We start from the raw sequence: 23,294 nt of genomic DNA on the forward strand, positions 1-23,294 counted from the left end.
TGTATCCTTTTATTGCTATTGTTCTTCATTTCCCTGTACAGGTGCTTTTTTTTCTTATCGTTTATACTATAAACCAGATGGCTGCATCCTGACATACAAAACCTTCCTAAGGTGAGATCTCAGAAATTCTCAGTGTTTATTCAACTTTTCCTTCTTTCTGAGCAATGAGCATTACCATTGTACATTTCTGTGGGAGCAGAGGGGCCAGTTCTGGATGTTGTAAAAAATCTCCTCAGACTGTCCACACATGAAAATTACTCCTGATTAGTTGAGGAGGTGAGTTTGTAGCCAGGGAGCCTATCCAGATCATCCCATGTGTCCAACTCTGTTTTCTAGGATGAGTGTGGCAACTCACAGACCCATTCGAGAGCAGGTGCTGTTTCTTCTAGAATTGTTTTGCCTGGGAGCAAGCCCACGCCACTTTTGCTGCTGATAACCTGGGAGATTTGCAGACAGGAGGCTGTTTTCAGGAGAATGCAGTGGCCACTGAAGAATTCAGCAGGCTGCAGAGCTGTCACGGTCATAGCTTGTCACCCCTCTTCTCTCAGCCATCAGGCAGGTCTGCAAGCAATCCCACCATGGGCTGCGGTAAAACCCAGTGCTACTGGCAGCAGCAGGAGACCTTGCTTGCTGAATGCCGAGTCAACTAAATGGCTATATAAATGGCACTCCTAGATGGAAAAATATGGTATTTTAATAAAGTAGGAGAACTAGTAGAGCTGCAGTATATTCCACTGATTTATTTGTGTGTTTGGTTTGACCGTTTTTTCTTTCTAATAATCTTGACTATTCTACAATAGTAATACAGACCACTAAAGCTTATTCTGAGATGATGCCTTCAAATTGTACTGTTGACGATAAAAGAAGGAATATAACTAAAAACATGTGTTCTTCTGTAAAACAGGAAACCACTACTCCTGGGAAACTACGGGCTGGTCAGTCTCGCCTCCATGCCTGACAAGATCATGGAGCAGATCTTCCTGGAAACTATGCTAAGGCACGTGGAAAATAAGGAGGTGACTGGTGACAGCCAGCATGGCTTCACTAAGGGCAAATCATGCCTGTCAAATTTGGTGGCCTTCTACAATGGAGGTACAGCCTTGATGGATGAGGGAAGAGCAACTGTTGTTGTCTACCTGGACATGTGCAAAGTTTTTGTCACTGTTCCGCATGACATCCTTGTCTCTAAAGTGGAAAGACATGGATTTGATGGGTGGACCACTTAGTGGATAAGGAACTGACTGGGTGGTTGCACTGAAAGAGTTGTGGTCAATGGCTCAATGTCCACATGGAGATCGGTGACAAGTGGCGTTCCTCAGGGGTCAGTACAGGGACCAGTGCTGTTCGACATCTTTGTTGGTGACATGGACAGTGGGATGGAGCACACCCTCAGCCAGTTTGCTGATGACACCAAGCTGAGTGGTGCAGTTGACACACTGGAGGGAAGGGATGCCATCCAAAGGGACCTTGACAGGCTTGAGAGGTGGGCCTGTGCAACCCCCATGAAGTCCAACAAGGCCAAGCGCAAAGTCCTGCACCTGGGTTAGGGCAAACCCCAGCATCAATACCGGCTGGGCAGAGAAGGGATTGAGAGCAGCCCTGCAGAGAAGGACTTAGGGGTGCCAGTGGATGAAAAGCTCAGCACGGCCTGACAGCCTGACAGTGTGCGCTTGCAGCCCAGAAAGTCAGCTGAATCCTGGGCTGCATCAAAAGCAGCGTGACCAGCAGGCTGAGGGAGGTGATTCTGCTCCTCTGCTGGGCTGTTGTGAGACCCCACCTGGAGAACTGCATTCCAGCTCTGGGGCAACCAACATAAGAAGGACATGGACCTGTTGGAGCAAGTCCAGAGGAGGGCCACAAAACTCATCAGAGGCTGGAGCACCTCTCCTATGAAGACAGGCTGGGAGAGTTGGGGTTGTTCAGCCTGGAGAAGAGAAGGCACCGGGGAGACCTTACAGCGGCCTTTCAATACTTGAAGGGGGCTTAAAAGAAAGGTGGGGGACAGACTTTTTAGTAGGGCCTGTAGCAACAGGACAAGGGGTAATGGTTTTAATCTGAAAGAAGATAGATTTAGATTAGATATTAGGAAGACATTCTTCACTATGAGGGTGGTGAGGCACTGGGACAGGTTGCCCAGAGCAGCTGTGGATGCCCCATCCCTGGAAGTGTTCAAGGCCAGGCTGGATAGGACTTTGAGCAGCCTGGTCTCATGGAAAATGTCCTTGCACATGGCAGGGGGATGGGGACTAGGGATGTTTGAGGTCCCTTCTAACCCAAACCATTCTATGACTCTACAAAAAGTGTTAGGTTTATCTGTGGAAGAAAATGACAATTGCTGGTAGACTGTTCAAGTGAGATCGTGAGAATGACTAAAGAAGTAACTTCCAAATGTCTTGAATGAGGTGGAAAGCTGATGTCCAGTTCCCCTGACATATTTTAAGTTGAATCCCTCAAAACTTGGAATAAGGGATCTTGAGATCTTGTAAAAAAGGGAGATGAGTTCTTTGTAGTCCATCAAGATGTGAACCCTTCACCCATTCTAGAGTTCATTTCTTTTAAGAATCTTTCTATTGAGCATTCACTGACATTACAAGGTCTGTAAATGCTTACATGTCTCTACATTTTCTGGAGTTTCCATGGTCTGAAGCATTAGGAGTAGTATCATCTTCAGCAGTCCATCAAAAATCCCAAGCTTCAGAAACTGGAATTATTTTTTGCCCATGCATTTTCAAATTAATGGTCAGCACTGGCTCCACTGAGAGCTTGAATGTGTGAATGTTTAACCAAGCTGCCCCGCGCTGTATTTGAGGTGAACAGGTTGAACAGGTCATTAATGTCCTGTGTTCATGTTTCTCATAAGCAAACATCGCTTTGAGAAGCTGCACATCACCAAAGAGTGCTGGTGCACTTGACTGATGGCCTTGAGCTTTTGCAGCTTTGGAAGTTCTTCTCTTCTCTGTTGATTGTTTGCCAGGAAACTGCAGAGATGTTTGGGGATTTTTTGATGAAAAGCTGTGGAATTGCTCATTTTTCTTCCCTAAAAGCAGGCTTGCATTATTTTTCAACAGGACTAGGATGTGTAGTGATAGACTGAAATATTTTTTTCATGAGTGCATTATACGCAAATGCCACAAATTTCCATGCCTTAAGCTAAATCAGAGGTTTGGAGGAAAAAAATCTTACTTAACTTTAAGTTATGCCCTGATTTTTGGCTTTATCTGCTTAATCTCAAGAAGAGATATCATGCTGTGGTCTTCTCTAGTCTACTTCCAGGCTGCCAGGTATGCAGTCCTGCAGGCGAAAGACGTCCTGGAGATAACTGTTCTTGGGGACTATCTGAATGCCACAGGACACTTTAAATAGATGCATCTCCTTCAAATCAAAATGATTGCAGGCATTTTAACTCCAGAACTGGAATACTGTAACACCCAACAGTGAATGTAGATTTGTACTAGGAGCACTTTGCTGCTGTGGCTGCACTGATAAACACCATCGGGAAGTGATTCTGCAGACTTTCTCATGGAAGGAAGGTAGCTCTTGCTTTGTCTTCGTCACAACGCAGTGTGCCTGGTGTGGTGGGTGATGCCTCTTCGTAGGGCTGCATGAGGCACCAGAGCAGAGAACTGCCTGAGTTAGAAATACCCCAGTGGCCTCTGGCCTTTCACAAGCACGATACTTGCACGCTAACTGTTGTATCTGGCTTGTTTGTGATCATCACCCACTATGGCAACACGCTGTTTTGACAAGGATCCCATTTATGAGTACTGTGTTTTAAATCACTGTTGCATTGTGCTTCTATGAAAAATCTCTGTCCCCTTTTACAAATAAATTGACTGTAAATTCCACTTGTGTTTAAGGAACTTCTTGGTTTCCTTTGAGCTCTCTTTGGAGGATGAAAGATGAACATTTGAAGATGTTGTGTGCCGAAAGAGAAGTGTGAAGTTTTTCTGTCCCAGAGGAAGATGATGACGCTGGAAAGAGAACACAATGAGGAGCCTGAGCGTATGGGAGGTACTGAATGGTGTAAGTATTTGTTATATTTATCGTTTGTTATATTTAACATAGTACGTTAGATGTAGATTGTGTTTTACAAAGCATTCAAAAAGCAAATTCTCTCTCTGAGGAGCTTGCTCAATGCCAGAGGAAAGTGAAGTGTTGTCAGTGTTCATCTAATCACGCTCGTGAACATGTACCAAGTCTAGTTCAGTTCAGTAACCATTGGATCTATTTCACTCTTACATAAAAGTTCAATGTGTTGCTCAATGAAACATCTGTAGATCTAAATGTGTTTACCCTCATTCATGCCTGAATTCTTGGTGCCCATAATCTCTTTATCAAACTGTTGTCTCACACAGTTTGACATTTAGCCGCGCATCCTCGTTCCGCTTTTCTTGTTGACTGCCTTTCTGTGAATTTATAAATTGCCTACGCATAACCCAAGTCACTTAATGATATTTTTGTGTTTTTTCCTGGATAGCAGTAGTTTCTTTCTGCACTGAGAACAGAAGTTGGGTGGTGTCAGTGGTTATTTTTGCCACTGTATGCAAAATGACGTAAGAGATAGTACTTCTCATGCTTCGGAGAGCTTTATTTCTACATCAGAGCTTAGAACAGGGAAATAAAGCTGGATGTGGGCAGATGCAATTTATATCCCATCTGAATGTAATAGACACCTAGACTGTCCAGCTGGAGGGCTTTTACATGTGCTATAATGTGGTAGTACTGCTTGACAAGGCCACTGATGAAAGTATTGTAACTCCATCACCAGATTCAGATGCAAGGCTTCAGTACATTCCTCTTGGGAGATAACGTTTCATTAGCAGTATATATATGTTGGAAATTTATCTTAGGAGATGAGTAACTCGAAAACCAAAATGCGTTATGCACCTGCAATAATTATTGTGTGGTTTCATGAAGGTTTTCTAGCTCAAGGATCCTGTAGTGACATGGTAGAGCTGCTGTAGTTTGTCAATTTGGTCGTACATTTGGCCTTGCAATCTTGTTGAGAAACCTGAGTATCACTACTCAGAAAGTACCTTATCATTGGGGTTTTGGATCTTTCTTCCTTTCTGGGTGAGTTCTAGCAAACTCCTTTATTGTTCTAAACTAAATTTGTGAAAGGTAACCTCTAATCTTCACTCTTACCACACCGCTGTTATTAAAGCAAAAGTATCCTGAGAACCAGGCTGGCTATAAGGCTTTTGATCCCATCACCTGAGGGTTCAAGTGGTCTAAGTCCAACTAGATTTTTCCTTCAGATGGCCAATTAGATGGTTTGGTGTTTTCGTTTTAGATTGCTCAAGCAGGATGTGAGAGATGTTGAATCATATCCCTTCCCTATCTAAAGGGATTATGAACCCAGATTTGCTTCTTTACAGGAAAGTCCCCCAACTCCTAAGAATAATCTTGGCCAAGATGTTTTCCAATCCATCTTCTTAAAGTGAACCATTTTTTGTCAGAAAGAGAAGGTCAGGAGTCCATGTAACACCTTGGTGGGCTGACCCGGATTCCAAGTGATGTTTGCTCAAATATGTAGTGCAGGAAATTCGGCCCTTGGGGCAGAAATAGAAAGTGATTCCCAGGGAGCACCCTGACCTCAGAGCGGTTGGGTAAGCCTGGGCAGGGGTGAGGGCCTTGCTTCCTCTGTGGGCTGCATTTTGAGAGGAAGAAGAGTCGGTCTGTGAGGTGAAACCGAGGAGGGTTGGGTGTTGGATCCTTCCCAGAAAAGGGTCCTGGCTGCCTGGGAGAGACGCTTGCTTTCTGAGGGAAAAAAGCTCCTCTCCCTGGAGCTTCTTGCAGACTGGTGCAAGATCTCCTCATTCAACAAACCCTCCTTGGCAGGGGGTCTACTCGTGGCTGGCAGGGGAACACTGTGGCTCTGCCTGCCCCAGCCAGGCACTGCTCGCTGTAAAGTCCCTGGTATCATTCGTACCGAATGCAGAATGTACTCCGTTTTCCCCGCTGACGTTAAAAATATATGTGAAACCAAAAGTTAAAAATAAAAACCAGAAGCAGGCTAGCTGAACCACTCAGATCCGAACCCCCCTGGCTCTTCCCTATGCCTGAAGTTCTACGTGACAATGGCAATTCTGGTGCGGAGAGGGAACACGCTGGGTATCTCCCTCTGTACTTCAGCTCTGCAGCATCAAGCGTCACTCCCTGCTGCTTTTACTTTGATATTCGTCATTGTTATTTAGAAATACATCTTGGGATTTCTATGGTCTACTTTCTTCTGATACTGCTTGTCTGGACTTGTCGGGATGAAGTGCTTAGACTTTCAAAACATGTCTACGTGAATACAGCAACGTGTGTTCTCTTTATTCCGTGTGAATGCAGTAACCGTTGGCAAACGCGAACAGAGAGCAAAGACTTTGGTCAGAAGTGCAGGCACTTTTAGGAAAGGATAAATTAACTTTTGTGTTTCATTTCAGTGCTTTCATTATGTGCTTGTAATAGTCTATACAAAATTTCTGGTGTGACGCTGCACGTTTTATACATTTTGTGAAATTGCTACTTTCAAAAATTTTATATTCTACTCATTTTTTTAAGTCATATGTAAGACATCCCTTGGATACTGCTATGCATCTGCTTAGCTATTACTTTGTCTCCTATTTAGCCTGGGTGCCACATACCTGTTTAGTAAAATCTGCTCTTTTCTGCCTGACATTTAACATGTGGTTCCACAACTGTTATGAGCTGATATAGGATCATAGAATTGTTTAGGTTGGAAAAGACCTTTAACGTCATCACGTCAAACCATTAACCTAGCACTGCCAAGTCTACCATGTCCCTAAGTACCGCATCTACACCTCTTTTAAATACCTCCAGGAATGGTGACTCAACCACATCCCTGAGCAGCCTGTTCCAGTGCTTGACAACCCTTTTGGTGGAGGAATTTTTCCCAATATCCAGTCTAAATCTCCCTGGTGCAACCTGAGGCCATTGTCTCTTGTCCTATCGCTTGTTACGTGGGAGAGGAGACTGACAGCCACCTCGCTACAACCTTCTTTCAAGTAGTTGTAGAGAGCAGCAAGGTCCCCCCTGAGCCTCCTTTTCTCCAGGCTAAACACCCCCAGTTCCCCCAGCTGCTCCTCAGAAGACTTGTGCTCCAGACCCTTCCCCAGCTTTGCGGCCTTTTTTCTAGACACGCTCCAGCACCTCAGCGTCCCCCTTGCAGGGAGGGGCCCAAACTGAACCCGGTATTCGAGCTGTGGCCTCACCAGTGCCGAGTACAGGGGGACGATCAGTCCCCCAGTCCTGCTGGCCACACAGTTTCAGATCCGAGCCAGGCTGCTGTTGGCCTTCTTGGCCACCCGGGCACACTGCTGGCTCACGTTCAGCTGGCTGTGGACCAACACCCCAGGTCCTTTCCCACCAGGCACTCTCAGCCACTCCTGCCCCAGCCTGTAGCTCTGTGGGGCTGGTGCGACCCAGGTGCAGGACCCGCACTCAGCCTTGTTGAAGCTCACACCGTGGCCTCGGCCATCGGCCCAGCCTGCCCAGCCCCCTCTGCAGAGCCTCCTGCCCTCAGCAGATCAACTCTCCCGGCCAGCTTGGTGTCCCCTGCAAACTGACTGAGGGTGCACTCGATCCCCTCATCCAGATTGTTGATAAAGACATTAAACAGGCCTGGCCCCAGCACGGAGCCCTGGGGAACACCGCTTGTGACCGGCCACCAGATGGGTTGAGCTCCATTCACCACCGCTCCTTGGGCTTGGCCGTTCAGCCAGTGTTTTACCCAGTGCAGAGCGCACCCGTCCAAGTCATGAGCAGCCAGTTTCTCCAGGAGAATGCTGTGGGAAACTGTGTCAAAGGCTTTGCTAAAGTCTAGGTGGACAAAATCGACAGCCTTTTCCTCATCCACTAGGTTCGTCACCTTGTTGTAGAAGGAGGTCAAGTTGGTCAAGCAGGACATGCCTTTCATAAACCTATGCTGACTGGGCCTGATCACCCGGTTGTCCTCTATGTCTCGTGATGGAATTCAAGGTGATCTGCTCAATAACCTTCCCCATGTCTGAGGGCAGGCTGACAAGCCTGTAGTTCCCTGGATCCTCCTTCTGGCCCTTCTTATAGGTAGGCATCACATTGGCTAACCTCCAGTCACCTGGGACCTCCCCAGCTAGCCAGAACTGCTGATAAATGATGGACAGTGGCTCAGTGAGCGCTTCTGCCAGCTCCCTCAGTACCCTTGGGTGGATCCCATTTGGCCCCACAGGCTTGTGCGTGTCTAAGTGGTGTGGCTGGTCGCTGACCATTTCCCCTTGGATTGTGGGGGCTTCATTCTTCTCTGTGTCCCTGTCTGCCAGCTCAGGGGCTGGGTACCCCGAGAACAACTGGTCTTACTGTTAAAGGAGTTACAGGGAAAGAAGGCATTAAGTACCTCAGCCTTTTCCTCATCCTTTGTCACTATGTTCCCCCCTGCATCCAACAAAGGATGGCAGTTCTTCTTAGCCCTCATTTTGTTGCTAATGTATTTACAGAAACAGTTTTTGTTGTCTTTCATGGCAGTAGCCAGATTAAGTTTTAGCTGGGCTTTGGCCCTTGTAATTTTCTAATTTTCTCCCTGCATAACCTCGTGACATCCTTATAGTCCTCCTGAGTTGCCTGCCCCTTCTTCCAAAGGTCATAAATTCTCCCTTTTTTCCCCAAGTTCCAGCCAAAGCTCTGGACCATCACCATCGTTAACCTCTAGACGATCAGAATGCTCCCTAACATACAGGGCTACCCACCACCTCTCCTTCCTTGCCTATCCCTTCTGAAGAGTTTGCAGCCATCCATCGCAGCACTCCGGTTGTGCAAGTCAGCCCGCTGTGTTTCTGTCATACTATGTCATAGTTTTCCTGCTGCACAACGGCTTCCAGCTCCTCCTGTTTGTTGCCCGTGCTGTGTGCGTTGGTGTAGATGCACTTCAGTTGGGCTGTTGATCCTGCCACCTTTTTCTGGGCAGAAACCCTAATTCCTGCTTTACCATTCTCAGGTGCTCCCCTGGTTTCTAATGCATCAATAACCCTTGCGTCTTTGTTACCGCATAGATCTCCACCCCCTACCTCCACTGAGATGGCAGACCAAAGGACCTAGCTAGCACACTGTCCCTCCAACACTGGTGTGCCCCCCCAAGCTTATCTGTAGTGAGCCTGGTTTTATCCCTTTCTCCCTTCAAACCCAGTCTAAAGCTCTTTCAATGAGCCCTTGAACAAAAGCTAACTCTTGGGGAGTGGGAATGTGCTTCCAAATGGGTACCAACGTGAGAAAGGTGCTACCAAAAAGTGTCACTGCCAGTCCATAGTCTGACTTCTGCCACGAGTCACTTTTTCTCACCACCTCCCATGTGTGTCAGTGCTGGCTTTTGAGCAGCTGTGTCAGACTGGGGAGAGGATGTAGTTTGAAACTAAGCCACTAAAGGAATTTAATAAAAAACAGTTTTCATTGGGATCTGTTCTGTGATCTGAGTCACTGTGTGTCTGCTCAAATGCATGTGTCAGTATGATGGAGGCAGCTGCAATGCCTGACTCCTAGGGCTATATCAATAACAAATTAAAATTACTGTGGCTTTGTGCTGAAGATGAAAAGGGCTTCACCTCATCTCAAAACATTCACCTCTCCAAAGCAACACGTACTCTTGAAATCAGATTTAAAAAAATGGAAAGTTTTAAGACATTGACTTGTTCATCACTTTTTATTACCAGGCAAACCTAGCAGCCAAATTCAATTTCAGTTCATGAGGACTTTTGTCTCCCCACCTGCTTTCAGCTCCAGATTATATTTTGGACCTATTTGCTGTTCCCTGAATGGTCTTTTTAGCCAGCCCTACCCCCTTGCCCATGGAAAGACATTGCACATGTTTTATGTTGTTGTAACTCCACTGATTTTGGCAGGGCTTCTCATCCCTAATGAAAGAGAAAAGGGAGTCAAGCAGAAGAGTGTTGCAGCCACAGATCACTGTCAGTGCATGCTTTGCCATCTGAAAGGGTAAGTCCACAGCTGATAATTTTTTCTACTAAGCAATGTGATGGGGTTGCAGGATCCTTTAGACTGCAGATTTCATGAGCTCCTAACCTCTGGAAAGCAGAGCTTTTGCGAGGAGCATTGGTATGCAGATAGATGGTGTAGCCAGAGCTCCCAGTGCTCTTGGTCTACCGAGAAACTCTGTAGAATCAAAAGCCTGCAAACAGCAAAACAAAGCTGATGTTTTCTGGCTTCTGAGGATGATAAGAAATGCATGGGAGGCTCCTTTAACATCTCTAGAATTCCATCATTTTTTGTTTCATAGCTTCTTTGTTGTGGCCTTCCCGAGAAAATTCTTGTATATTGTTTCAGAGAACTGGTCACAGGGGTAATGCAAATAACTGCTTCTCAAAAGAGAAAGATCAGTGTCACACAGAGGAAAAGCTGTTTTAAAACTTTCTCAGTGGTGTGGTAAAGTTACTGTAAAAGGGTAAACTCAATGACAACATTTCTTTCTATTGAACTCATTATGAACCTGGCACTTTTTTTTGTGTGAAAGACAGACAAATGGATAAAGTTGGAAGTGGCTTCTAGCCCTCCTACTCTGTACAATTTGTTCACCCTCTTCTGAGCCTCATCTCCTTCTCAAGCATTGAGAAAACTTTTCTGAAAGTAGTACTATCAGCACGAAGTCTGGCACAGGAAGAAATAGATCTAATTTTTTGAGCTGCCACAAGGAAGAAAGCAAGTCAGATCATATCAGAAAAGGAGGAACATTAGATGATATCTGCTTGAAAAGCTTTGCTTGCCATTGACGTGGGACACTGCTTTGCCAGGGGACAAAGTCACTCTGCCTGTTCTGCAACTTATTGCTTTGAGTTAGCCCCTTAAGCGCCAGTAATCTTGACATAGCCTGGAGTAACAAGAAGAGTGTAGGGGTTAAATGTCACAAAGTACACAACGGGACCATGACATTTCATAATTCCAAAAGTCCCAGGTTTTTTTGAATAACAAGCTTTTTGTTTTGAAATAAATCTTCTGTGGCCACTTGCTAGAAGTGATACTTTCTTTCAAAGGTTTTGAAATAGATGATTTTTTTTTTTAATTTGAAAAAAATGTTCAAACATTTTTAACTGGTTCAATAAGGGCCTTTTCCTGAATAGCTCCTCTTGTCATCTGTAGGAAGCTGTAGTCCCACAGTACAATGTCTTTTGATACTCCTGAAGTTTGCTATTAATTCCCTACTGATATGTATGTTTATTGCAACCTCAAACAACCACCCTACCCCGCGCTTAGGTTCTCTTTCACCAGAATGTCTTTTCCCCCAAATCACCTTTTGCCTGGGATGTTCTTTGTGCAGATGCGGCAGGCTGCCTTTCAGTGTTAATACAGCATCACGCCAGAGTGCAGACAATTTCAGGTAGCCCTGACTTTGACCTGGGCTGAAAAAGCCATGGGATGCCATTTTCTTGGTTAGCATCAGACAATATTTATTTTTTTCCTGGTAAAGCACTGGCAAAGTCCTTTGGAGCAGTTTCTGCAGGTATTTATTCTACCTCTGCTCTTTCCTGTTTTATTTTTCTCATTTGTCTTTGGTTTCGTACTTCTAACCTGCCATTCTCAAGCAAGAGTTTATCAGGAAGAAAATGGTCGCATGAAAAGCATCCTTAAGTTAAACTGCTGCAAGGCAAGGCTACTCTGCAGTCTTGTAAAAGATATATGAGTGACAGTTTTGCATCAGCTTCATTTTTTTCCCTTCAGTAATCTGGAATGGTTTTAGTAAACCAGAAGTTATTTACATGAAATAGAAAATAGTCCTTTTTAGCTGAGAATGCTCTGAAAAATCTGGAGTGGTCCCTGGCACCTCCAAATTGCAGGACAGATCGCTGTGACGGCTGCTCAGCCTTCTTGTCTTGACTGCAAGCTGAATTAGAAATGAAAGCCCAGAATGTTGGGGCTTTTTTTGTGCTAAAATTGGGCACATTTGAAGAGGTGGCTATTTACAAACTTACTGTATATTAGGTGACATGTAACTGATGGCTGCAGGGGACCTTCAGCTCATGATGTCGCTTGCTCTGGAACTTGGTAGCAATGCTGTGTGGGTGACATTACACCTCAAACGTAAATGCCCCGGGGCCAGGGGCTGCCGGTTTGGGGGGGGGTTGGAGGCCTGCCTGCGTCATGCTGCAGGGCCTGCTCCGTGCCCAGTGCTGCCCCAAAGCAGATAGTTAAGAAGCCACAGTGACAGACATCCTGAACCACAGCTCCCGTCATCCCCAGTATCACCTTCAGTGACACAGCCGGCCTCTTCCTGATGCAGAAGAGGAGCATAATTTTTTCCTATTTAATTTATTTATTCCTATTATAGCACATACATTTCTATATGCTATAGACAGTATTTGTGCTGTACTGTAGGTGGCTGGCTGTGCTGTACGTCAGCTATACTGACAGCGACAGGAGCAAGGGGGAGCTGGAGCTGGCAAGCGGCAGCATTCCTACCCTGTCGCTTTTACGTCATTTCTCTCTGCTGACTTGTAACTTTCCAGTCTTCTGCATTTTATTCGTTACAGTTAGTTTACAGTACTGATAAATCTAATTTTTGACGATTCATACCGTGTAGGTGCCATTTTTCCTAACCAAATAGCAATGCCCACAAAATTTAGCTTTTAAGCTTAGGGTTATTACCATTGAGCTGCAACAGAAGGTTGGGGTTATGCTTGTTGGCAGTTTTTTCTTGTGTAATGTTTTGGGGGTTTTTTAATGGTGGTTTTGTAAGGGACTGAGCAGATGAAAGAGTTAGGTCTGGTTTAGATTGTTAGCATGACATTTCAGAATTTCCACTCGACATGCAATAGGACATTATAGATTGTTTTGAGCAGAGGGTCAGAGATTTTATTTAAGACTGCATTTGAACTTAGAAAGTGGAACTGTTTAAATGTGGAATGTGACTTTAAAATTTTTAAAAAATCTATTTCTACATGTACATTTCTTAAAGATTACAGGAGAAAAGACTTTCTTATATAGGCATCTCTTGTACCAAGGGATTTTTGCCACTTCGAAAAGTATTTAAAAAGAGTTCAAGAAAATTGGGAAGAGGCCAACAAAATCCATCTTGTTGATATTCCCCATATTGCAAAACTATTTTAGCTACGGGTATTATAATAGCAGTGCTGGTAACTGTTTTGCTGGGAATGCTGATTGAAAAGGATAACACAACTGGGGTAAACAGACATGTCTGAACAAATAAAGAGATTAGAAGGAAACTGAAATCTTGCCTATTGGTAGCTAACTCCTCATCCATGATTTCACATCTGCTTACTGTTTTTCCACCTAGTAAATCCAGAAATGAAACTACAGAGCAATGGCAGCACTCTGGATCCCCGTGACCTAACAGATAAGCTCTGACATTAGAGATATAGCCGAAGAAATTACTGCCTCCACAGCTATGAACATACTGCCAGTATTTCTCAGTGTGTCTCTTTTTGCACGCTTTTGGGATGACCATAAGTCATTCTGGATCTCAAGTGTGTCCTCACTTTTCTGCCTCTTCTGCTGTTCAAGATACAGTGAGTCTGGCGTTTTTCCAGAAAAAAACTCCTGGATATTGTGAGGCAAAGTGTGCCTATGAATTTTGGCAGGACTGGTACATGGAAGCACAGCCCTGGTAGCAAGTATTCTTAGTTTCAAACCTCTCATGAGGACAACACCATCTGTATGAAGAAAAGCAGACCTGGGCCCTTTAGTTAAGCAGGTGGAGAGAGGAAGTGACCCAGGGGATCTTACACAGTTGACTGCAACAGTATGCAAAGATCTCAAGAAAATTTTGAATGAAAGGACAAGCAGAGGTTGGGAAGGGAACAGGATAAAGTGAAACCTGACTTTAGTGTTGGATGGTGTCAGCTCAATAGAGTCTTTGAAAATCTATTTCCTACACAAAGGAAACATGTTTCCTTCCTGGGAATTTCAGTTAAGCCTTTTCATGCAGTCTTGTGGGATGCAGTGATGAGGGAGCTGTGAGAAAACAGGGATTAGGTGTGCACAGGGCTGGCTAAAAGGCAGAGCGCACTGCGAAGTGTTAATAAGTAAGCGGTGAGGAAGGAATTCATAAGCTGGGTGTGGTGGTGGCACAAATATGCTGTATGGAAACAATTGTGGAAGGGGAGGACCCTGGTGTATAAGGTGGATGTGCTGCTAATGTGATCTTAAAGTGGTCTGGTGAGCTACATTCAGCAGGAAAGAGGGAAGCTTACTGCCCTGATTCAAAGACGTTTGTAAGATTTCGTTTAAATTTTGCTTATTCTTCTAATTGCCTACGTTACAAAGATGGACTGAGACTGAGGGTGGCTGGGGTGGTCAGAGGGATGGAGAGCTTTGTGCCGGTAAGGAGCTGGGGGACCCTGTGCTGGGAAGGAGCTGGGAAGTGGACACTGTTTAGTCGAGCAAAGAAGCCTCAGAGGGGACCAAGACTGCTTCCTATTAGCAGTGTAAATACCAGAGAGGGTACCAACGAACACACGGGACTAACCTAGCTGTGAATAGAAATGTGTGTTTCAAATGAGAAAGTGCTTTCCAACCATGGCACAAATTTTCTAACTAGAAAAAAAGTTTCACAGTAGGATTGGTCAAGCACTGGCACAGGTGCCCAGAGGGTGTTGAATCTCCATCCCTGGAGGTGCACAAAGCTTGACTGGACGAGACACTGAGCAACTTGATCCCACTTTGAACGGGATGTTTAAGTAAGGGGGTGGCCTAGATGATGTCCAGAGGTGCCTTCCACCTGCATGATCCTGTGCTCCATTAGAATGAAAAAGCTGCCAGGCACCTTTCACAACACATCAGTGAGAAGCAGAAGGAGAGAAAGGAAAAGTCCTCAAAACCCAAAATGCTGTCAAGGCAGGCAGGCAGGAAAGAGACCTGAGGACCAGGGTGCTCTTTGCAGGCTGTGGGCCTTACATGGAAGACGTTCAGGGACAAGACAGAACATGTCTTGCCATCTCTTTCAGCATTTGGGTCTCACAGCTTATCAATAATGCCTTCTCAGATTTTTTTGATACAGAGGTACTTCATAAATTATTTGTTTGTTGTCTTTATCACTCATTTCCTCAACATATTTTTCACAAGATGCAGGGTATTTTGCAGGACAGCTGAGAATGGCCAAGTAATGAAAAAAAGAGGTGCTGAGAGTTGGAAAAAATCTTAGTTTTCTATGAAACGAGTACAGCTGAGGCAGTATGAGGATGTAAAAAAGGAGTGGGGGGCAAAGGAGAGGATCAAAAGAGAATTAAAGGGAAGAAGGAGAAAGAGCAGACCAGAAGAAGTCCAGATTTGCTAAAGAGATGCGCAAAACTGAATTTCTTTGGCAGGTTCAACGGCACAGCCTCTCACAAATAATTTAGAAAGTGAAATGAGGTTGGGAAGCAAATTTGACCTGACTTTTATTTTTGAATCATGGAATTACAGATCTTGCAAAAGACAGGGCACTAGCCTGGGCAGAGTCAGCAACAATTTGACTCGGCCCTCCCTAACTCTTCCTCTTCCCCAGTGAGCCTATTGGCAGGACTATCGCTAGGGGAAAGAGGCAGTTTATTCATCAGGCCCATTCATCCCTGAGAACAGCAGGAACTCAATTTTCTGTCAGTGTCATTCCACTGAAATAAATGCAGGCAATTTGGCTCCTAGGCTAGTAGACCTACTATTAACACAGAAACACATGCACAAGGACTGGGCTGATACTTTACATAGCTTAACAGAAACGTTATAATTGGATGCCCAGGAAAACATCTTTAAAAATATTTAAAAAACATATTTAAAAATATTTTTAAAAACAATATTATTTTTTTTTACATTGAAGTAACAGGCAAAAAATAAGCATAGAAGTGAAAAACTGGGTAATGTAAAACATATTTTCATGAGAAAGGCTATCTTGGTCACTGCTTTTGTTTGTATCTGAAAAGGAAAATTTCATATGCTTTTGGTAATCTGTAGATTGAGCTACAACTGTTCTTTCTGATGCTAAAGAGGTACACAATAAGTTGTGTGATTTCCAGTGACTAAGCCTCAGCATGCCCTAAGGTATGTATCCAAAATATAAGTATAAACCTTCATTGAGTCATGGTCCAGTTCTCCTGGTATGGCCAATGGGATGCACCCTAAAAAGCTGCAAGTCTTAATGTCTGTACACCTGCAAGGTGCAAGACAGTGTATAAAACACGAGAGATGTGTACAATTCGGGATCCTCTCCCTGCAGCTTTTCTCTGGTTTCGCACGTGAATGCACTGCTTCAGCCTTTCACGGAGAGCCAGGGAAGGGCTTTCTGTCTCCTGGTACCCTGCAGTCTGCTGCCTCTCAGGTCTCCATTGCGTGGGTGACCCAGGTCACTTGCAGCACACACCCAAATATCACTGCTCTCAGCCTGCGTTGCGATCTCTGCACACTGTGTGTGTGGGGGGGCCATGTACAGGGGGGCTGCTTGCTGAGGTGGCAGATGCCCTGGTCTCCTAGAACGGTCACGGGCAGGGTGACAGGTCTGGGCATTGAAACAAAAACCTCCCCGGGGAAAATCTTTGAACTGTTTGGAAATGCCCTGGGTGTTCATAGCCCAGAGGCAGACAGCTGCGCATGAGCTGGCATGTCTCTAGTGGCTCGAAGACCCAGAAGGCATCAGGCACTTTCAGTTGGATTGCCTGACACCCGAGAACATGGCCAGGGAGAAGTATGCTAGCTTGGCACTTGGACACTGCAAGAGAGGCCAAGCGGAAAACAAATCATGTCCATGCTTGTACAGAAGAGGAATTCTCAAATGCTTTCTTCTGCTTCTCTCATGCACTTGTTTCCTTTTTCCACTATGGTCAACACAGAGTAGCTGTCTCATAAGCAAGCACCTCAGTCAGCTGCAGATGTTCACCTCTGATAATGCCTTTACATTGCACACGTTTCCTGTCAGGACATGCTGTCTTTCTCACCACAGTTAGAGTTGGTAGGACTGATACTCTAGGTGGCTAAACATTTGCTTTACATCCTTCTCTGACCCCTCTGGTCTCTGAGGATCAACTCTTGAATACATCCTTGCTACTACCCCTTCCAATATCTCCTTTCAGCTTTAGGAGTGCTCCGTCACAAGAAGTCTCTGCAATTATCTCCTGCAGTGTGGTTTCTGCATCTATCTCCTGCTTTGGATCCCAAAGAGCTTCCCCTATCTGATCCACCTTTGCCAGGTGGACTGGTTGTCCTCCACTCCTGAGCCCTCTGGCTGTGGCTTGTCTCTTAGCGGAGGATGCAACGTGCAAGACAGTGCTGCTGCCAAAAACCAGTGAAGGAAAACTACTACTTCTGGGATGGCAAGGACTCCTCTGCAGGGGCTTGAATGCAGTGCCGGACCTGACTGCCGCTGCCTTGCAAAGACCAGTGCCACCTCAGGAGGTAAGGGTCACGGTCGGTGCACGGTCCTCTGTGGAGAGGAATAGAGAGAAAGATGTTTGGTCTGAACTCGGTGTGTGCAGAGGCAGCGAAGGGGAGGGAGTGCCTGGGGGTCAGGTTGGAGGCGAGCCCCCAGGGACCGGGGGAGGTTTCATCCAAGCACTATATGAAGACTCAGCCATTGGCAGCATCACCAACCTCATGTGGGCTGCGCGGTGGATGGACCTCAGGGACCTCAGACACATCTAACAAGCAGGGATAATTACTACAGATGGCAGCTGTGTTCCTGAAGTGCATTCACTGGGGGAGGCCAACATTGCTTCAGGTGAAGGAGAGATTTGAATGCTGAGGGAAAGAGAAGAACGAATAAAATGGCAGGTGTGCTCCTACTCGTAAAGATGCCAGAGGGTGTCCCTGGGCAAGGAGACTCAAGCCTCTGTGTCATTCACTTATCAAAATACACCTGCCCCCACTTCAGGCTAGGGTGAATATCACTTTCCAAACCAGTTTTTTGGTATGGTTTTGGGGGTTAGGACCAATCAATGACCACTCCTAACAGGCAGTTTGTGAGCACCCATTCTGGAAGGTGAAATGGTTTAATAATGTGAATATGGGCTTCAGTGCCTGAGAATGGTTTTAGTCACGCTTAAATCACCAGCAAAGTTGTAGCATTAGATGTTTTTGGCACCTAACTTAGGGCGAGCAAATCCTGGCCAAACTGCCTAAGAAACGGGAAAGCCTGGGCATGAAGTTATTGAGCCAATCTACTGCATTCCGTGATGACTTGTGTGGTTCCTACCTTGTAATCACCCCAAGCCAGACCTGTACTTACCACCTTTGCCATGCACTGCCACAGCTTTTTTTGTTGTTTTTCTGACCAGTTGTGCCAAATTACAGCTGTGGCACTCTACAGCGGCCAACGGGTGCCGTGTAGCCTAGATGCACCACCAGAAGGCACAACCCAGGTCTGCAACCCACCGCTGGGACCTGCCCCTCTCATGCCACCCAGCAGAGACCTGGTTGCATCACCTAAAGTGCCAGATGTGTCCCCCATTGTGTCTCTCGGGGGAAGGACTGTCAGTGACACTGGGTGCAGGACAGTCTCCCTGGGCAAGAAGACAGGGGACAGTGTGGAGCTTGAAACGTTGGGAACGTTTGGCTGCACAGAGCTTTTTCAGGAGATTCCGGCCTGAGCGAACATGTAGTGAGCAAGGTCTTTGCCAAAATCCCCTTGTAAAAGGGGGCCAGTCGAGGATGCGCTGCCAGGTGTGGAAGTCCAAGTGGCTGTTGGAGCTTCTGGGTCAGATTTTGCTGTGCTGATGTCTGGATGACAGGCATTATAATAACGCATCAGTTGCTTCAGTGTAATTACCTGGGTTGCAAGCATAGGCTCTAGTAAGCACAGACTCCATAGCCTCAAGGTCAGGGATGTTTGTGCTTCAGTTAAGCAGTTAAATTAAATTTAAATTTTAGAATAATAACAACAACAACAATAATAATATTTTTATTATATATTTATTATATGTAATATATAATATTTATAATATAAATAAATTTAAATAAAAATGTTAAAAAAAGACAACAGTGAAATGCACGCAGAAGTTAAAATGTATGCCTAAGATCCATTGAAATTGAATTCGCGCTTTAAATGTTTTCTTGATCCTGCTTAGTCCAGTCACTATTTCTTTATCACCTCATGAAATCATTCTCTCCAGACTAAGCTAGACTCACAGCCTTGTAATTTAGGCACCAGACTTTACACCTGAATGCCTAAAAATATCAAAATAACTGTAAAAAATTCAAGCTACACAACTTGATTTTGCACCTCTGCTATACACAGTGAAGGAACAGCAGAAAAAAACGAAAGAAAAATTATTAGGAGAGATGTTTGCCCTCCAGCTGGACTATGTTTTTGTAAAAGCAGTAATTTGTGTCAAAGTGATCTAAACAGAGAAATCAGCAAAGGAAATTAAAACTGTCATTCTCTGACATACAATACCACATGAAGAATGCAGAACAGCTGTAAGCTAAATAAGCCACCTAACACTTAATTCTTCATGTTGTTCTTTTTGCAGACTTCACAATAGTGTTCTAGCCTATGGTTCTTGTCTGGCAATTAAACGGTTAGTGCTGGTAAATGATTTCTGGCACTTAAAAATGTATTTTTCATATTCTTTTGAAAAAGAAACAGGATAAACTGTAACTGCTTTTGGAAAGTGCATTGCTAAGTCTTCTGAGAAAGGAAAATGCAAATTCCAGGCCCCGGACCTAGAAAAGCAAAACGCAAAACAAACTCACTTGCATGTTACGTGCATGTTTTTGGAGAGCAAGTTTTCCTTATTATTCTTTCCACTTCATCTAGAAATGTAAGTTAATGCATACCTTAAAAATGAAATTGAAGGAAAAAAAAAAAAAAAAGACAACATCCCTCCAACCAATTCAATCAAACCCTTTTCGCATTTTGGCCTGTCTGCTTACATAGTTTTAGAAAAGAAGATCTTGGCAAGTGAAGAAGCTAAGGTTTTCCCATTTAAAAGCACTTTATCTTTCTTCCATTTTCACTGTCATTTCAGGAAGTTTACTTAGACAATACAAGAACTGTTTCCTGGACTTTCTTGGAGCTGCTAAAGCACATCCCTCTGCCCCTCACTCCACACAAAAGATCCACTTCATGCCCTGCATTGAACAGATCTTACTGTGACAAACATTTTCAGTACCTTCTCCTTTGGACTTGAAGATGCAAATATCATACAGGAGTCTCTGTGCAAGTCAGCTAAGGAAATGCTTTCTTTACCACTGTTCCAAAATTGAAAAAAAATACCCTCCCCATCCCTTAGGACAAACTGGCAGTGCACGCGCAGGCTGCTGCACCAGCCCGGGTGCTGGGGCATGTGCTGCTGCCAAAGGGGCTGACAGGGAAGGATTCTGCCTAGAGATAGGAAGAGCAAAAAGATCCTCACCTCTTTTTTCACCCCCTACTTAAGCCTCTTCAGACAAACTCGCCACCTTTCTATTCTATTTCCCAGCCTCCTAAAGAAGGAAATTCAATTAGTGAATCCCATTTGTCCGCTTCTGTTCTGTACTGCAGGTGGTTTCACAGCATCAGTCCAATTGGGAAGATACAATAGCAGCGTTGTCACCCTCACACCATGCCTTAAACAAGCATCCCAGAGAGCAAGAGGCTAAATACATAATAAATATATATTTATTCCTACATTTGCTTTACTGATTTTGAGCCTCTGGGGTGTATTTATATGTTTTTCAAACTCCTATCTATCAAAAGACCCGACATTGGTTTGTTATTGTTGTCATTATTACTATTACTACGACTACTATATGTATGTATATACTACTACTACTACTACATAGAATATATGTAAAAGTCCAGTCCACCTGAAGGACTTTGAGGTTATTATGGCTCTAGTAATAGTATCACCCATACTGAAACTCTTAATAAAGTACAGGTAGCTCATGAGGCTCTAAAGTGAATGAGACTGTAAAGAAAGGCTTGCCCTCAACATGCTTGTAGTCATTCTCCCTGAAGATAAATTGCCTGAAGAGGAAATTACAAGGCGGCTAGATTTGCTATTTTATTTCAATATAAAACGTGCAGGGAACACTACTGGCATAGCAAAGTTAAACACCTTGTCAAGCAAGCATAAGGACCTCAGGCCATCCTCCAGCTGAGGAAACATCTTTGCTGCCATCAGGCTAGTATGGCTGGGTTTGCTCCGTCAAATCTCAAATCTTTCTGTTCTCTTTCTGCCATTCATGCTACTTAATGCACAGTAAAGATTAATGAAAGTCATATAACTTCCAAGAACTGAAAATTCCTCGAGAAAAGTATAATTCTGCTTCCTGGTTGCATTCAGTCTTCTGTTGTGTGAGGGAGTCTGATGATCCATTCAGTAATGTTCCTAGTGTGTTTGGTAATTAGTAGAGAGATTTCCAAAAGCATGAATAACAGCGATAAGGCCTTCTCCCATGTGTGTTACAACTGTTCTTGATCAAATTTCTGAAACCAGGGTGCTTTCGTTGCTCCTCTCTGGGCTTCTGCCCAGGCTGATGTGGTCATCCTGGCAGTAAGAGTCCTGGTCTTCTTAGGGCACTCTCCTTGGCACAACCTCATAAGCCTCACAGATGAGGAGGTGAGACACTTGCCCAAGATTGTGGATGATCTGCCATCAGAAGGAGACCAGGAGCTGACTGGGAGCCTAAACTCACCCGGGTTGGTCCTTTTTACACCTGAGCATTATGGCTTGCTGCTTTGCTGTTGTGCCCTTCTGCCTGTGTCCTTCTCCCACTAGTCCACAAACTCATCCTCTGGGCGCTGCTACCCTGCTTAGGACAGACCTTGAAGGATTGACCCTTACATCAAATTGTGAAATTAAAGACTTGAGCTGTTTGGGGCATCTGGTATAACTTCAGCTCCTTGTCACCCTGTTACAGCTCAGAAGCAGATGGTTTGTCAGTCTCTTTTCTTCTGGCCTGACACGTTTTTCAGAGTTTATGAATGGCCACTTGCATCGGTGAGCCTGTGACGATATACTACACACACCAGCCTTGGGTGACAGGGAGGAACTACACAAGCATGTGAATTTCAAACTACTTATCAAAGAAAAGTCTGTGTAGAGAAGTTCAAGGGTGTTTTTTTTATGTCTCCTCTGTATTTTCTTGCAGTTTGTTTTGAGGTTTTGGGGAGAAGTGCTGCACCTTTGGACCGAAGCAAAGGAATGGTAACAGAAGTGAGTCTAGACCGGAGAATAGTCTGGTAAGTTTTTTCTTAGACTGAATTTTGACGTGCATTCAACCTAACTGAAAGCCCCCAACAAACAAAACACACAGTGAGATACGGATTTCAGCTGAAACAGTTTCCAGATCTGGTTTGTGCCTGTGCTGCTGATGGAGAGGGGCCAAAGAGAGGGGGAAGGGGGTGAACAGGGGTGGGAATAAGCAATGTGGGACTAGATGGATTATTGCTATCTTTTCATTCTGACATAAATCCTTCCTTAACACATGGCAAACTCTAGCCTCTGGTTTAGCTAGTGCTGAAAAGAGGGCACCTTTTCACAGAGAACCCCTAAGGGGAGAGGGTATGGGCAGCTTTGAGCTCACTTGCACAGCTGTCCCCAGGAGAGACACTGGTGAGGTCGTGGTGGTCCTTGAATGACCTCTGGCAGCCTGGGTTGGAAACTGTGCTGCTCAGGCAGGACAGAAACCAGGACCTGAGCCAGGACCCTGACCTAGCTACATCTGCAAGTATGCAGTCATGCCTAATGATTGCAAAGTTGAATTTAACTCACTCCTATAATTTCAACTGTAAGGACTGGTGATGCTTCCTGCAGCAGTTTCTTGGCTTATCCTCTGGCAGTGGCCCAACATCAACAATATATTCTAACACGTCGCCAGGGTTTGTCAGCAGAAATTTAGGGGGAACAACACACCAGCGTTGCTCATTTTAATCTTTCAGAAGATGTCTGAGTGCTGAGCTATGAGGCTTAAAAGAGAATAGCAACAGGGAAAGAATGACTGTTCACCATGACTGACAAAAATAACATTGCAAATCTGAGCTTAAGTTTCAGGGACTTGTAGTAAATCCATGAATCCATCCAGTAAGTAAAAAACCTCGCAGTTTTGCATCTTGCACTATTTCAAATTCATGACAGCATCATTTTATCTTCACCAAATCCTACTTTTTCATGCTGTCTGCCACATGAACGATCCAGAACCAGCTTGTAATTACCCAGGTCTCTGTGGTGACTAGGTCATGTATCACACCTGCCTTCACTGTCACTGTGTATCACATTTCCCTAGTCTTCTATTTAATTTTATATAGGCTATTTATTTTACTTATGCTTTCTTTCTTATTTACCTACTGCCTATTGCCTGTTATTTGGGTTATAAAATCTGGCGGGGGGAAGTCAGCTTCCTGG

General features: G+C 44.7%; 1 long non-coding RNA gene across 1 annotated transcript in view; it reads left to right on the forward strand.

Annotated features, from left to right (window-relative positions):
* The window catches only part of LOC308061780, a 49,391-nt gene that overhangs the window by 2,716 nt on the left and 23,381 nt on the right, over positions 1-23,294 (forward strand). The window contains exons 2-4 of the long non-coding RNA XR_013927352.1: positions 42-111; positions 905-9,969; positions 17,043-22,132. This is a non-coding gene — a long non-coding RNA (uncharacterized lncRNA). The remainder of the gene's footprint in view (positions 1-41; positions 112-904; positions 9,970-17,042; positions 22,133-23,294) is intronic.

Source organism: Falco punctatus, assembly GCF_963210335.1.
Source record: "Falco punctatus genome assembly, chromosome: 4".
Lineage (NCBI taxonomy): Eukaryota > Metazoa > Chordata > Aves > Falconiformes > Falconidae > Falco > Falco punctatus.